At 46.3% G+C, this 16,210-nt stretch overlaps 1 long non-coding RNA gene across 1 annotated transcript in view; it reads left to right on the top strand.

The window, feature by feature from the left end:
• LOC125931487 (uncharacterized) overlaps positions 1-14,754 on the top strand; it is a 35,893-nt gene extending 21,139 nt beyond the window's left edge. Inside the window, exon 4 of the long non-coding RNA XR_007460450.1 lies at positions 13,298-14,754. This is a non-coding gene — a long non-coding RNA (uncharacterized LOC125931487). The remainder of the gene's footprint in view (positions 1-13,297) is intronic.
• The last annotated feature ends 1,456 nt before the right edge of the window (positions 14,755-16,210 follow it).

Below are 16,210 nucleotides of genomic sequence, written 5' to 3'. Positions count from 1 at the left end.
TTTATTTTATTTTATTTTATTTTATTTTATTTTATTTTATTTTATTTATATCTTTATTTTTATTTGAGAGAGAGAATGCGTGCAAGCTGGGGGGGTGGGCAGAGGGAGACAGAGAATCCCAAACAGGCTCCAGGCTCAGGGCAGAGCCCAACACAGGGCTTGATCACACGACCCTGGGATCATGACCTGAGCCGAAATCAAGAGTCAGATGCTCAACTGATTGAGCCACACGGGCGCCCCAGGCACTGTATTTTAAAATGCTGCTTAATGTTTGGATTTAATGCACCTGCACACGTACACACACACACACACACACACACACACACACCAGAAAACTATGGTTGAAAAAAGACCAAAAGAAAAATTTTAATTGCTACAGCTTTTTCCACGTGTAGACTAAAAAAGATGTACCAGTAAGGACAACCCACAAAGTAGGAGGAAATATTCGTAAATCATTTATCTGTTGAGAGAACTAGAACCAGGATAGGCAAAGAATTCTTACAACTCAATAATAAGACAAATAGACCAATTAAAGAAATGGGCAGAGGGTTGGAATAAGACATTTCTTCAAAGAAGATATACAAATGGCTAACAGACAATGAAAGACATTCAGTACCATTAACGGCGAGGGAAATGCAAGCAAAATGACAGTGAGACACCACTTTACACCCAGACGGATGGCTCGAAGAAAAAACACAGACAAGTGTTGGTGAAGATGTGAAAACAATGGAATCTTCATACACGGCCGGTGGGGATGCCAAGATCGTGCAGCCTCTTTGGAAAACAGTCTGACGGTTCCTCAAAAAGTGAAAAACAGAGTCACCATATCACCGAGCAATAGTACTCCTGGGTACTCGAGAAATGCAAACGTGGCCACACACCAACTCACAAATGTCCACAGCAAGATTTATTCATAATAGTCCCAAACTGGAAATGACCTAAATGTCTATCAGCAGATGAACGAATAACAAAACATGGTCTATCCTTACATCCATACGATGGAATATCATCCTGCCATAAAAAGAACGAAATACCGACATATGCTGCAACGTGGATGAACCTTGAAAACTATGCCAGAGGCGCCCGGGTGGCTCAGGCAGTTAAGGGTCCGACCTTGGCTCAGGTCATGATCTCATTTTGTGGGTTTGTGGGTTTGAGCCCCTGTGCTGACAGCTCAGAGCTTAGAGCCTGCTTTGGATTCTGTGTTCCCCTCTCTCTCTCTGTCCCTCCCCCACCTCTCTCTCTCAAAAGAAAAAATTTTTTTAAAAATAAAAATAAAAATAAAACCCACTATGCTAAGTGAAAGAAGCCAGTCACAAAAGGTCATGTATTGAATGATTCCACTTATATAAAATACCCAGAATAGTCAAATCTCTAGAGACTAATCTCCAGATTAGTGATTGTCTGGGGGGTGGGAATGAGGGGGAAGCTTTGGGACAATTGGAAGTGGTTGCTATTTGGTCTAGGGTTTTTTGGAGGTGATGAAAATGTTACAAAATTGATGGTGGTGATTGTTGCTATTTAAATTTTAAAATAATTTTTTGTTTATTTTGAGAGAGAGAGTGAGCGCACAAGCAGGAGAGGGGCAGAGAGAGAGGGAGACAGAGACCCCAGGCAGGCTGTGCACTGTCAGTGCAGAGCTTAACGCCAGGTTCGAACCCACGAACTGTGAGATCGTGCCCTGAGCTGAAATCAAGAGTTGGATGCTTGACCAACTCAGCCACCCGGGCTCCCTGATAGTTGCTATTTAAAACCACTGAAATTGTATGCTTAAAAAAAAGGGAACCAGGGCGCCTGGCTGGCTCAGTTGGAAGAGCATGTGACTCTTGATCTCAGGGTTGTGAGTTCAAGCCCTATGTTGGGTGTAGAGATTACGAAAATAAATAAAACTTTTTTAAAAAGTTCACCAGGAAAAAAAAAACACCCAAATCTTTGTCCCACTTTTGCTTTGACTGGTGTGAAAAATGAAGGGACAGAAATCAAATGACAGTGACCTAGTCACTGCTACTTTCTAACATGACCCATCAGAACAGTTAACATTGGCACCCGTCTATTTCTGTAAACCAGCCATATAGTCATAAGTGACCGCAGGGGTGAGCACATCCCATGACCTGCTTTGTCAGGGGTGATGCTGATGACCAAGGTCACTGTCTTAGAAGATAAGAATCCCAGGTTGGGAGTGGGTGGTTCCTCGTAGCAATGTCACCAGGCATCTCCTAGAGCTAGACTCATGTCCACAGGCTGAACCCAGGCCCATTTGTTCAAGAGGCAGAGGTGAGACATGCTCACTGTGTCGTAGAATCTAGATGAAAAGGTTAGATTTTTGTGCTCCCAAAACAAGCTCCCAGCCTACACCCACCCACCCACACGCAAACAACGTACAACTAAAATCGTAAAATGTGGTGTTTTTTTTTTTTTTTTTTTGAGTTTTTATTACCAAGGACTCAGTAATTCCACTTTGGGAAATCTATTCTAAAGACATAATCTTCCATTTAGGCAAAAGCTATGCGCACAAAGACAAAATTGCTCAGATTAGTGAAAAATTGACGAAAATTGGGGAACGCTGAAATCAACCATTCTACTGTCATAAAGCCATTGAAATAATGACGGTGCGGCTATGTTTAGACCAGGTTTGGTGAAAAAGCCTCTGAAAGGAATGAAGTAGTGGTTACATTAGGGTGTTGGGAGGACAGGTGATATTTTTCTGTTCGTGTCACCATTTTTCTATAACGAGATTTATTACATTTAGGACAAAACAAAACATTTTAATCATAAGAATTAAGATGGTGCTTTTTCCTTATAGAGAAGAATTATGGCAGTAAAGTACTGCTTGTATTTGCCGGTTGTCTGGAAAAGTAGTTCTTGTTAAAATGTGCGTTCTGTGTCAGCAGGTCTGGGGATGAGCTAACGACCCTTACTGCTCACAGGATTGTCCTGAGACATCAGCAAGATAATCTATGCGAAGTGCTTAGTACACTGAAGCACTCATCCAAAGGGACTGTCAGGGGTTGGGGCAACTGGGTGGCTCAGTCGGTTAAGCATCGGACTTTGGCTCAGGTCATGATCTCCCAGTTCGTGAGTTCGAGCCCCGCTTCGAACTCTGTGCTGACAGCTTGGAACCTGGAGCCTGCTTCAGATTCTGCGTCTCCCTCTCTCTCTGCCCCTCCCCTGCTCACGCTCTGTCTCTCTCTCAAAACATGAAAAAAAATTTAAAAACAACAACAAAAACAAAACAAAGGGACTCTCAGGGATTCCCCTCACTCACCTTTGGAGCTGCCTACATTACTATGATGGGCATAGTCAAGACCCTTGACAAACACTGGTCCGTTGGCTTCTGCGTAGCGCAGTTACGTATCGACAAGGACCTTTTTGGACTGCCTGTGGAAGGCTGAAGAATGCCCTCCCCCACTCCAAATCTGCCCATGTCCCATCCCAGGGAGCTGGGAATGGTACCTTACATGGCAAAAAGGACTCTGCACACGTGATCAGGTCGAGGATCTTGAGACGGGAGATTATCCTGGATTATCCTGGTGGGTTCAGTGTCATCACCAGCGTCCTTGCAAGAGGGAGGCAGAGGAGGCAGACTCAGAGAAGGAGACAGATGTGGCAGCAGAAGCAGAGGCAGGCTTTGAAGATGGAGGAAGGCGCCCCCAGGCAAGAAACACAGGCAGCCACGAGAAGTTGAAAACAGGCAAAGAAACCAATGCTCCTGGAGCCTCTGGAAGGACCACAACCCTGCTGACTCCTTGACTTTATCCCAGGGAAACTGATTGCAGGCCTCTGGCCCCCAGAACTGTAGGAGAATACATTTGCGTTGTCTTAAGCCACTAAGCTTGTGGTGATTGGTCACAGCAGCAAGAAGAAACGAACACACTGCTTTTACCTGGTCCAGCAGGCGTGGGGCTCGAGAATCACACAGAAGCTCGGGTCCTACCTCCAGAGGGGCTGATACGGGGGTTCTGGACAGGACTGTGAATTTGCGTTTCTAACAAGCTCCCAAGTGGAGCCCGTGTGGGTTCAGGTCCACACTCTGGGTAGCAGTGGCCCCCCAAACTTGTTACAATCCACATTCCCTGACAGATAACTTCTGAGTCAAGAGGTCAGGAGCCTTTTTTCTTTTCTTTAAAGTTTATTTATTTATTTATTTTGAGAGAGAGAGCGAGAGCATATGCAAGCAGGGGAGAGGCAGAGAGAGAGGGAGAGAGAACCCCAAGCAGGCTCCGCACCGTCAGCACAGAAGCCGACGCAGGGCTCGATCCTGTGAACCGCGACATCGTGACCTGAGCTGAAAGCAAGAATCAGACACTTAACCAACTGAGCCACCCAGGCACCCCAGGAACTTGTCTTTTCACAAGCATCCCCAGCTGATGTTACCAAATGGTTTTCAGTCACACTCAGACACAAACAGCCTGAGAGGCTCCCAGGGCGGGAAGTCCCTGTTCAGCAGGCCAGTGGCAGAGGGAGACTCCGAGGCACTCATGAACTCATCACACAGAGGAGTCAGTCCGCTCGCTGTGCTGGAGTCAGTAACGGGAACGACCTTGAAATTGGTGGCCGGGCCGCCAGGGCTTTGCACGCTGGCTCCTCAGAGGAGATGTTCACAGATAGCGCGCTCCGCTGCTCCTAGGGACCGACGGGCACACGACATTACTCGGCCTCACCCTCCTGGAAAGCAAGACTGGGAAGAGTCCACTCAAGGAAATGCTACCTTCTGGCTCTGGCTCTCGCAAGAGCCTGGGAAGGATGCCCCAGCTCTCTCTGCAGCTGGGTCGGCACGGAGAGTGGCATCAGATAGGAAGACTGCCACACGATGTGTGTCGTCAGCCTGGGGCTGGTGGGAATCAGAGCAAAAAATGGAAGCCAAAAAAAAAAAATGATTATATATATATATATATATATATATACACATACACACACATATATATATATATTGAGGAGGTGGAGGAATAAGGAAGGAAAAGGAAATCAGAAAAGGCCAGATTGAGAACAGTCGGTGATCATAAGGAAGATGTGGGAACAGCAAGGGAGACAACTGCCAGGCGTCTGCCCAAGGATGGGGGTGGGAGAATGGGTCTGTGCAGTCAGTGGCTTCGACAAAAGCCACTATACACACAGTAAAAGCTTGGAAGTCGCTGTCCAATTGGAAGGTGTTCTTGGGCCATGCACAAACTCAAAGGACCCAATAAACAGTACCTTTCTTTTTTTAAAAAAAGTTTATTTTTGAGAGAGAAAGCCCACGCACATGCGTGCCAGTGGGGGAGGGGGAGAGAGAGGGAGACACAGAATCGGAAGCAGGCTCCAGGCCGTGACTCACCAACCGCGAGATTCTGCCCTGAGCCGAAGTTGGACGCTCAACCGACTGAGCCACCCAGGGGCCTCGATAAACAACGCTTTCTGAAGAAGCCAAGCATAAGGAGTGAAGACGAGGTACTGGTCAGCCACACTCAGTCCTCCCGGGGTCGCCCTCCCCACGTAGTAGCTGTAGTTCCTGTTTATGAAGCCCTTTCTGGAAGCACGGCCTTGCACTATGCTCTTTGAGTGCATTCACCCCTTGAGTCCTCAAAACAATTCTTCTAAGAGAGGCCCGATTCCAGGCGCGCCTGGCTGGCCCGGCTGGTGGAGCACACCACTCTTGACCTTGGGGTCTGAGTTCAAGCCCCATGCTGAACCTACTTAAAAAAAATAAGGGAGGCCCGATTCCTGTCCCGTTCTGCAGAGGAGGAAGGCTGCTCGAACAGATTCTCGTCCCTGCAGCTTCGGTGAAGCCAGGGCAGGATTCGAGCCCAGTCCACTTGACCTCAAAGCCCGTTCTTAGCTGAATCACTGGGTCACACCCCTCAGCTGCATGTATTTTGCTGGGGCAGAGTGCCACCCATCAGCACCCTATCACCACCCGCCCTTCTGACTAGGATGTGATAATTCTCCAAGGAGGGAGCCAGGTCCAAGGGGGCCATCGGAGACGCAAGACACAACGCGGCAGGCACCAGGGAACGGTGGGACAGACCCAAGACGCCAAGTCATACCCAGGGGATGCAAAGACACCCGCGCACAGCTGCTGTGCAGGGGGCCCGTCTTCCACCAAGGAAAGGGAGCTTGGCTTTTTCTGATGGCCAATCTGCTCCCACCACCCACACAAAACTCCTTAGGAAAGTGGAAACCAAACCCAGGGAGGATTAACCGTACCTCCATGGAGGCACGCCTACAGATGTTGTCCCGGCCCTTTGCCATGATACAAAGATAGAGGCTCTCAAAGGTCATTTGGCGAATGAGCTTCCTAGATGGCAGTTTGCTTGATTAAGTTTAAATCACAAAACCACCGTTTGCAAATGCCTGCATGGCAGGGAAACAGGGAGCTGCGAAGGGTAATGGGCATGCTTTTCAGTGGCGAAAAATAGTGCAGTGTTTCATAATTGCTTTAGAAGCCGTCATTTGACAGTACAAAGAAAAAAATTAACCAAGATAAAAATTCCCGTTTGGGGATGTAATTATGATTATTCTAAAGCAATCGTTATTCAGTTTACATGTTGGGAAACTGCTCCCCAAATATGACCTGCTTGGAGATGTAATTCTCTTAAAGGATTTTGATTCTTTATCTCAAATTCAATTGCATTTTAAGAAATCAACAGAAAAGCACAAGTTTTTCAAATCAGAATTATGGTTTTTGATTGCCTTGTGAGAAAAAGGACGTTGTGTAGGTGGGCTGATTTGCCAATATTTTATCCTTGTGTGTGCTGTGCTTTTATTTGTGACCCACAAAGTACAAAGGATATTTTTTGATTCCTGACTAGACAAAAGAGGGACAGAGATTGGATAGAAGTAAGGTTTGGGGCAGATCGGATGACAGAGAGAAGGCAGAACCATCGGCTTCCTCATTTGCTTCTGCCTTGTAACAAGGAACAAAAATTGAAAAGAGAGTAAAATGTAAAGCAGATAACCATTATGCAAGGGGCACTGAGGGTAAATTGAATGCAGGAAGGAGAAGCTATTATTAGCTATTATTTATCTATTTATTATTATCTCTTATTTATTATTATTATTAAAGCTATTATTTAAATCCTCCTCCCAACCCTGTGAGGGGTCTATTATTTTCAGTTTGCAGAGTGGGAAACTGAGGCCCTAAGAAGGGCTCAAGGTGATGTTTGATCCCAGGCCTCTCTGCTCTTTATATCCATCCATCCATTCATTCATTCATTCAACAAACATCAGCAGGGGACTGAGGACACAGAGGAACACAGGGAGAAGGGTCTAGCTGGTCCTTAGTGTGTTTCCAGGTAAGCTGGGAATGAACTCCTCCTTTAACGTGAGTCCAGGATTTCAGGCCTGACAGTTTACATCCCAGGATTCTAGCTAGGGCGTTGCAGATATGATCACAGACTCTGCATCATGTCAAGATACACCAGGAAACTGGACTGAAGCATGAGTCTCCAAAGGGAATGAGAGAGAAGGAGACGTTGACTTGACAGATCATGGCAATCACAACAAAAATAGTAAGCCTGATGGGGCGCCTGGGTGGCTCAGTCGGTTGAGCGGCCGACTTCAGCTCAGGTCATGATCTTGCGGTCCGTGAGTTCGAGCCCCGCGTCGGGCTCTGTGCTGACAGCTCAGAGCCTGGAGCCTGTTTCAGATTCTGTGTCTCCCTCTCTCTGACCCTCCCCTGTTCATGCTCTGTCTCTCCCTGTCTCAAAAATAAATAAAAACGTTAAAAAAAATTTTTAAAAATAAAAAAAATTAAAAAAAATAGTAAGCCTGGAGACAGGGCTTTACCTTAAACCATGTGTTTCCAAATACTCTTCTGAGCCTCCTCAAAATTTCACAAGGTAGCACGGGGCCAGTAGTAGCCTTTTCTGCCTCTCAAGCGCAAGGAAACAGGTTCAAAGGAGTTCGGTCGCTTACCCGAAAGAAAACACCATGTCGCCTGGTCACTGCAGCACACTTCTTTTTTTTTTTTTTTTTAATAATTTTTTTTAATGTTTATTCTTGAGAGAGAGACAGAGACAGAGTGTGAGCAGGGGAGGGTCACAGAGAGAGGGAGACACAGAATTTGAAGCAGGCTCCAGGCTCTGAGCTGTCAGCAGAGAGCCTGACGTGGGGCTTGAGCTCACAAACTGTGAGATCATGACCTGAGCTGAAGTGGGACCCTTAACTGACTGAGCCACCCAGGTGCCCCTCTGCAGCACACTTCTAACCGATGCTGATATTGGTGGGTGGGAAGGGAAATTGATAAGAATCATGTGGCTCCAGTCTACAAGTTCTATTCTAATCATCCGGAGTCTTACAACCATGGCTGAGGCACACACCACTCCTAGTCTTAATGAACGTTTTGATAATGCTCACCCTGCCCACCTCTATGTCAGGAGTCTGTTGGGGAAAATATTCAGTGATGTGTAGCATCTACAAATGCATGGTAGAGTGACAAGGAAGATCTCCGAGCATTTTTAAAAGAAAGAGATGATCATGAGGCATAGTGTATATTAAGGTACAGCGGTCCCTTGCCTCACACACACCCCTCCAACTTCATTGGTTCCCTGGATAAGGTTTCTAGGTGGGAGAACGGGGGTATGCTCAACATCCTCTGTGGACTTTGGGAAGGGTTGAAGCAGAGGGAGAGCCATTCACAGGAGAGGGGGAGAGGAGGCTCCTGGAGCCATATAATATGGCCTCGTCAGAGCAACAGAAACAGTAGCACTTCAGGTGTTCCTTGACCTTGGTTTCAATATGGTACAAGAACTGGCTCATTTTCCGTGAGGCGGTTGCTGGGCGTTGAAATATGCAAGGGTTGCATAATTGTTACATCTGTTCCTCTTTCTGAGTTTTAAATGGACCTTGCTCGCGGTGCATTTTGGAAATCACCCTGTTAACAGGTGTCTGCCCCAGCTGAACAGCTGAATCAACCCAGGACTCCGTGTGTGGTAAACAGACAGTGGCCTTTTTCCACAACACAAGTTGTCATTTCCTTGTGGGCAACGTACAGAAATGTGTGCTGGGTGTCAACACAATCAAGGATTACCTAGCAGGCTGAAAACAATCATGCTGGTCAATAAGTTGAGGTCAACCAGGAGGAAGAAAGATTGTCATTGTCAATATTTTTATCCACAAGATGGATGAAAATTCACAAGGCGTGTTCACCGCAAGTAGGACGGGTAGCTAGTGTTTTCGGTAGAAGACTCAAAACTCAGGCTGATGCTGTTAAGATGTCGTGATACGTTTTATACAAGAATTTTAACGAGTCTCTTGGGTTCAAAGTTATATAAGCTCAAATGGAGGAGATATTCGTTTATTTAACAAAAACACGAGCATCTGATACATTCTGTGCAAGGAGGTTATAGCGGTGATGAAGATAAAGAAGGTCCTTGCCCACCCGGAGCATCCAATCCAGGCCTGAAACTGACAAGAGAAATAAACATTGCCATGACAAGACAATTTTCAGTAGTAGCAAAGCAGACTGAGAAGTTGCCTCCGGTGAAGTAGAAGGAAAACCAGCAATGTGTGGCTTCATAGAAGCTGAGATGAGAACATGTTTCCAGAAGAATGGAGGCATCCACTGCAAGAGTCCCATCCTGCCACACGGTGACCATTTGTGTCCTTGACAAGAGTGGTTTCCACAGAATGATGGGGACGCAGGCTTATTGGAGCAGGCTTCAGAGAGTGAGAGGTGAGGAAGTGTGGGCCAGTATGGATGCTCTTCCCAGAAGCTTTACTAAGAAGAGGAGCAAGAAAATAAGGCAGTAGCTGTAACATGTATGTGAACCAGTGGGAAAGATCCACTTGAAAGGGAAATACGGATGATGCAGGACAGAAAGAAGACTATTATTGTAGAAACAGAGGCCTCGGAAGGAGGAGACGGGACATGGATTTAGAAACTTTATGTTCAAAACCCGTCCAGATTTTAGTTAGCCACAAGTTCAAAGTCTCACAAGAGTCCTCAGAAAGTTTTTCACTCATTCATCGGCACATTTTAATTTGCTCCCACGATGATTATGGCCCAATGGAGGAGAAAAACATACATTGTATATTCCAGAATCCGAAGTAAAATTGCAGCTGTGGGAGGTCCCAGAAAGGGGAGGTGGATGGTGCCGTAAGACTGTCAACTGGGGCATTCGACTTAGTGGAGAGGCCCGGGACGGCTTCCCTGGGGAAATGATGCTCTGGTTTTGAGTCAAATAATGTGTGGATTCTAGCAAGGCAAAGAAGCAGCAGAAAGGGCACGTGCAAAGGCCCTGCGTTGGGAGGGAGGGCCTGTGAGGGCAGCAAGGCAGAAGCATGGAGAATTGGGACAGGCAATGGGAGGTTAGGGTGGGCCTGGGCAGGGCTTGGAGGCCATGTCAAGGAGGTCTTGAAAAATAGATTCCTTCACACCCACTAGGGTGGCTATAATTTTTATTTTTATTTTTTAACGTTTATTTATTTTTGAGACAGAGAGAGACAGAGCATGAACGGGGGAGGGGCAGAGAGAGAGGGAGACACAGAATCCGAAACAGGCTCCAGGCTCTGAGCTGTCAGCACTGAGCCCGACGCGGGGCTCGAACCCACAGACCGTGAGATCATGACCTGAGCCGAAGTCGGACGCTCAACTGACTGAGCCACCCAGGCGCCCCAAGGGTGGCTATAATTTTTTTTAAGCTTATTTATTTATTTTGAGAGAGAGAGAGAGAGAGGGAATCCCAAACAGGCCCTGCACTGTTCAGCGCAGAGCCCCATGTGGGGCTCGATCTCATGAACTGTGAGATCATGACCTGAACCGAAACCAAGAGTTGGGTACTTAACCGACTAAGCCACCCAGGTGCCCAGGATGGCTGTAATTTTGAAAAATGGGAAATAAGTATTGGCAAAGATGTGGAGAAATCGGAACCCTCAGACGCTGATGTTGGGAATGTAAAATGGCGCAGCCAATGGGGAAGACACTATGGCGGTTCTTCAGAACATTAAACATCGAATTGCCACCTGACCCAGCCATTCCACTAGGTGTGTATACATCCAGGAGAATTTAAAGCAAGGACTAGAACGGATACTTTTACACTGGCTATTCACAGAAGTGTAGTTCACACTAGCCAAAAGGTGGAAACAACTCAAATGTCCCATGGGTGAATGGCTAAGCAAACTGTAGTCTATCCATACAATGGAATATTATCCAGCTATAAAAACAGGAATGGGGCAGGGGCATTGGAGAACGACACCTTAACAGGATGGTTTTCCTTTGGGCTGGTGACAGTGTTTTAGAACTGAACAGTGATGATGTCTGCACCCCGCTGTGAATGTAGTAAATGCCACTGAATTCTACACTTTAATGTGGTCAATTTTATGTCATATGTATTTTATCGCAATAAAAACAAACAAGCAAAATCCATATTACTTGAGTGTTTCCAACTCAAGGGAAGAGTTTCAACCTAACCAGCTGGAGACTTACATCTTTTTGTTTAAGTTTATTTATTTAGTTTGAGAGAGAGAGAGTGCACACGCATGTGTGAGCAGGGGAAGGGCAGAGAGAGAGAGAGGGAGAGAGAGAATCCCAAGCAGGCTCTGTGCTGTCAGTGCAGAGCCTGATGCAGGACTCGAACTCACAAACCGTGAGGTCATGACCTGACCGAAATCAAGAGAGTCGGAGGCTTAATCGCCAGAGCCACCCACGCACCCCTGGAGAGTTTACATCTTTTTCAGAGCTCCCTACTTGAAGAAGAACTTTAGAAATAACAGAATGTCAGCCATAGAACAACCAGGAGGCTGAGAGAATTCAAATATGCCTGAAAGGCAGATGGCCACAGATCGGGCACAACGGATTTTCCTGAATGTGGAGGATTCGTCAGACTGAGTTATAAAATTCCCTTTAACTCAGAGATTCTGTGACACGGTTTCAAGTATCACTTGGGAGGGGAGATAGGAAAACTCTAGGGCAAAGTAAAGTGACGCTATTTTTTCTAAGAGGCTACCAGATTCACTGTTACCAGGCAAGTGGGAAGTGTGCGGGGCTTAAGAGAAATCGTTGGCTGGTGAAAATTAAGGGCTAATTAAATAATGTTGAGCTCTGCACGGGGTTCTGTTTTAATTTTTTCATGTGCAAAAAAAGGACACGCTGTCCCATTAGCTATATTCTTCGGTCTTCTTGTGAGTTCCTGAGGGCCCGCTGGGAACTCTGGTCTGGATTCACGTGTGCGGCTAACTCAGCCACCGTCCCGAAGTAGAGTGTCCCGTGGAAGACACGAGCAGCAGGGGTGGACATAACCCCGACTCACGGATGGAAATGCTCAGTACAAACCAAAGGAAAATCACTTGCGGATCGTGCTTTCTCGCAAAAAGACAGCAAGAAATGTGCTGTGTTTTCAGGGCGGGGTGAGCTTTCAGCCCCCTTTCAGATCCTGAGCCCCCTGGGATGCGGCTCTTTTCTCTCTTAGCTGCGTCCTCCTCCCACTCAGCCTGTCACTCCAGGAGACACACACGCGTGGCAGGACGTGGCCATTTGTCCTTCTCTAAGCCACAGCCCAACTGGAGACTGACTCTAAAAGATGCCCCACGACAGGCTCCTGGCCAAGGCTTTACATTTGTTCCTTGTGCCCAGACAGCAATCTTATGACCCAGAAACACTTTCTATGGCTGGTAACGTGGTGGAGTAGACAGAGCCTGGATTTGGAGACCACTGGGCTCGAAGCTAAATCTGGATTTGCCATGAGCTCGGTGTGCAACCTGGGTCACATGACCTCACATCTCCAGACCCAGTTTCCTACAACAACTGTATGGGGTGGGGACTATGATTATACCCATTTTACAGATGGCGTATGTCTGGAAATAAGGTCTCAGGAGCCCAGAAGGCATAGAACTAACCACTCGATGGGCAAGGGTCCCTTATTTAAATACATGTAGCTGTCATAGCTCATACATATGAAAAGAATTCAATAGAACAGTGGCCTTGATGAAAATGTCGCCCAGCCTCACTCCCAGAGGGAATCTCTTCCAACTACTTCTTTTTGGAATTTCTCTGGAAGCACTTCCGCGATCCAGACTTGTGGATGTAAGGCCTTTTGGGTATCAGTGTGGGCAGTCTGGGTTGTCACCGGGAGGGGGAGGGGGCACTGTTGGCATTTAGTGGGCCCAGGACAGGGTGACCGGCCTCCAGCAGTACACAGGACAGTCCCACACAATGAAGACATGTCCCCATTTCTTGACCAATTTTTTAATGTCTTCTGGACACTTACGTAGATGAAAAATCTGCCTCTAGTTACTGGTACCTAAAAAATAAGTTCATCTTACATATAAACACAAGATATTTGGGGATGGTTGTAAGCAATGTGAATTTTTTTTTTTCCAGGAATACAATTACTGTATAAATTGAGGGAAGACCGCACTTTGCTTTGCTTGGAACTTTATCCGCTCCTTCACCATTTTGGACGTCACGACGCTGATGGCAAGGCGGCTCTTGATATTCGAGTGCCCAGTACAGCACATCTCAATCGCATCTCGATCGATCGTTCAGCATCTCAGCAGCCCCATTCATGGCAGTTCCACAACTCGGTCGCTCACTGGGTGACTTGGTTGCATCTTCCGGTGTGATCATGCCTGAGTATTTACACATCGAGAGAAACACTACACATTAGAAACTACTTTCACTTCTCGTTTACATTATAATTGAGGAGTTATATTGATCTATTCTTTAATTTGGATTTCATTGGTGGAGAGCCAAGGGGGTATCAGAAATGTTTATTTATAGGGGCCCCCGGGGTGGCTCAGCCGGTTAAGCGTCCGATCGTGGTCTCACAGTTCTTGAGTTCGAGTCCTGTGTCAGGCTCTGTCCAACAGCTCAGAGCCTGGAGCCTGCTTTGGATTCTGTGTCCCCCTCTCTCTCTGCCCCTCCCCTGCTCGCACTCTGTCTCTCAAAAATAAACAGTAAAGAAAAATTAAAAAAAAATAAATGTTTATAAGTGACATCGGATATGATAGGGTTATAGCAATGGCTCTAATCTTGGTAATATGCTTAATTCTCTCTTTACCAACTTTAGCTAATATCTACTGGCTCTTTGATGTGAAAGATGAGAATTTATGTCACTTACATTATCCCTCCTCTCAAAGCTCTAATTAAAAAAAATTTTTTTAACATTTATTCATTTTTGAGAGACAGAGTGTGAGTGGGGGAGGGGCAGAGAGAGAGGGAGATGCAGAATCCAAAGCAGGCTCCAGGCTCCAGGCTTCGAGCTGTCGGTACACAGCCTGACGCGGGACTCGAACTCATGGACCACAAGATCATGACCTGAGCTGAAGTCGGATACTTAACCGACTGAGCCACCCAGGCGTCCCAAAGCTCTATTTTTTTTAATGTTTATTTATTTTTGAGAGACAGGGAGAGAGACAGGGGAGGGGCAGAGAGAGAGGAAGACTGGAGAATACCAAGCAGGCTCCACACTGTCCGTGCAGAGCTTAACCCCGGGTTCGAATCCACAAACTGTGAGATCATGACCTGAGTTGAAATCAAGAGCCACCCAGGTGAGCCAGCTCACCCACTGAGCCACCCAGGTGCCCTCACAAAGCTCTATTTCTTTTCCCATCAAACTTTGACAGTATCTTCTGAGCCCCCACTTGAGCAGCTGGGGGCATTAGTGGTGTTGCTTTTTCGTTCATAATCTTTCATGTTCCACTTTGTGTCGGCTGTGCTTTTGTTGGCGTATTCAAATATGTGAAGGTTTGCTAAGATTTTCATTTAGTTCCGCAAAACAGAGCCCACTGTTTTGTTTTGTCTTGTCCATACAGTGACAGTAAAGTTGAAGACCAGTTCATGGACTTCCCATTGGTTTGCATTTTCAAAGGAGCCATCAGGAGCCATCTCAGAAAGGAGCCATCTTTCTGAGAAACAGGAGAAAAGGCTACACAATATAGAAATTGTGCCTGCTGTGCCAGTAAACAAACTCCAGTAAGGGAGAAGCAGATAGATTTTAAGAATCAAAGATCAAGCCAAGATTCTGCCCATGAGAAGATTTTTGTCGCAGAGACCGGATTCATGAGTAATTATGACACAGAAAGGAGTGGGGGGCACACGTGATCAAACGCCACCCAAAAAATAATTGGAGCAGACAAAATGTGTCCTTACAGTTTAAATTTCTTTTTTAAGGTTTATTTACTTATTTGAGAGAGAGGGAGAGAGAGAGAGAGAGAGAGAGGATCCCAAGCAGTCTCTGTCAGCACAGAGCGTGATGTAGGGCTCGAAGTCTCGAACCAGGAGATCATGACCTAAGCTGAAGCCAGAGTCGGACACTCAAAAGATTGGGCCCCCAGGGCGCTCCGTGTCCTTACAGTTTATAATGAATTTGTACTCCTAGATGAGGCATGGAGGGTCAGTAAGATCACGGTCAACTTGTATGAAAGCAGTTGGAAATGTCATTTATAGTTTAAAATCAAATTCTTAGGAGACCATCTCTAGTGTCGAGTGAGGTACAGCTATACGTTTCTTCCTGGTTGTAAAAGTAATTGTGGCTCATTGTCAAAGTTTGGGAAAACACAAAAGGGTATAAAAATAAAACTTAACCTCCCACCAATCCCAGAGATAAATATATATATTAATATATCGATCTATTAATAAGGGTAGGACCACGGCTATAACAAATAAGTCCCCAAATACATAATGGCTCAAACATAACAGCAGTTCGTGTCTAGTGCACACAAGTGTCCGAGTCAGTTCCAGGCTATCAGCGTGGCAGTGGCCGGTGGGCTTCTGCTCCACAAAGCCATTCAAGCACCCAGGCGCAGGCAATCCCGTCTTCAACGTGGTTCCCGGAGGCACCTTCGTGTCAACATCACGTTCCAGCTGAGAGAAGGGGAAAGCATGTCGAAGCGATCGTGTTGCGAGTTTCACGGGCAAGGCCTGGAAGCGGTGGATGTTACTTCTGACCTCATTGGCTAGAACTCAATCCCCCTAACTGCTAAGACGTCTGGGAAATGTAGTCCAGCTGCGTGGGCAGAGAGCTGATCTGCGTTTGGTGAAGAATAGTCTCTAACAGTGCATTTTCTCGCAGTCTTTTTTAATATATATATGTACATACGAATATGACTAGGATTATAGTATACATTTAGCTTTTTCTTCTGCTTAAAAAAAAAACCCAAGATATCTGAGCATGTTCCCACATAATTCTTTGCAAACAAGGCTGCATGATATATGATCATACAGATCGGGGTTTCTCAACCTGGGCCCTATTGACATTTGGGGCTGGATGGTTCTTGGTTATGGTGGGGCTGT

The sequence above is a fragment of the Panthera uncia genome, chromosome X (genome assembly GCF_023721935.1).
Source record: "Panthera uncia isolate 11264 chromosome X, Puncia_PCG_1.0, whole genome shotgun sequence".
Taxonomy (NCBI): domain Eukaryota; kingdom Metazoa; phylum Chordata; class Mammalia; order Carnivora; family Felidae; genus Panthera; species Panthera uncia.
This window is presented reverse-complemented; position numbering and strand designations above follow the sequence as displayed.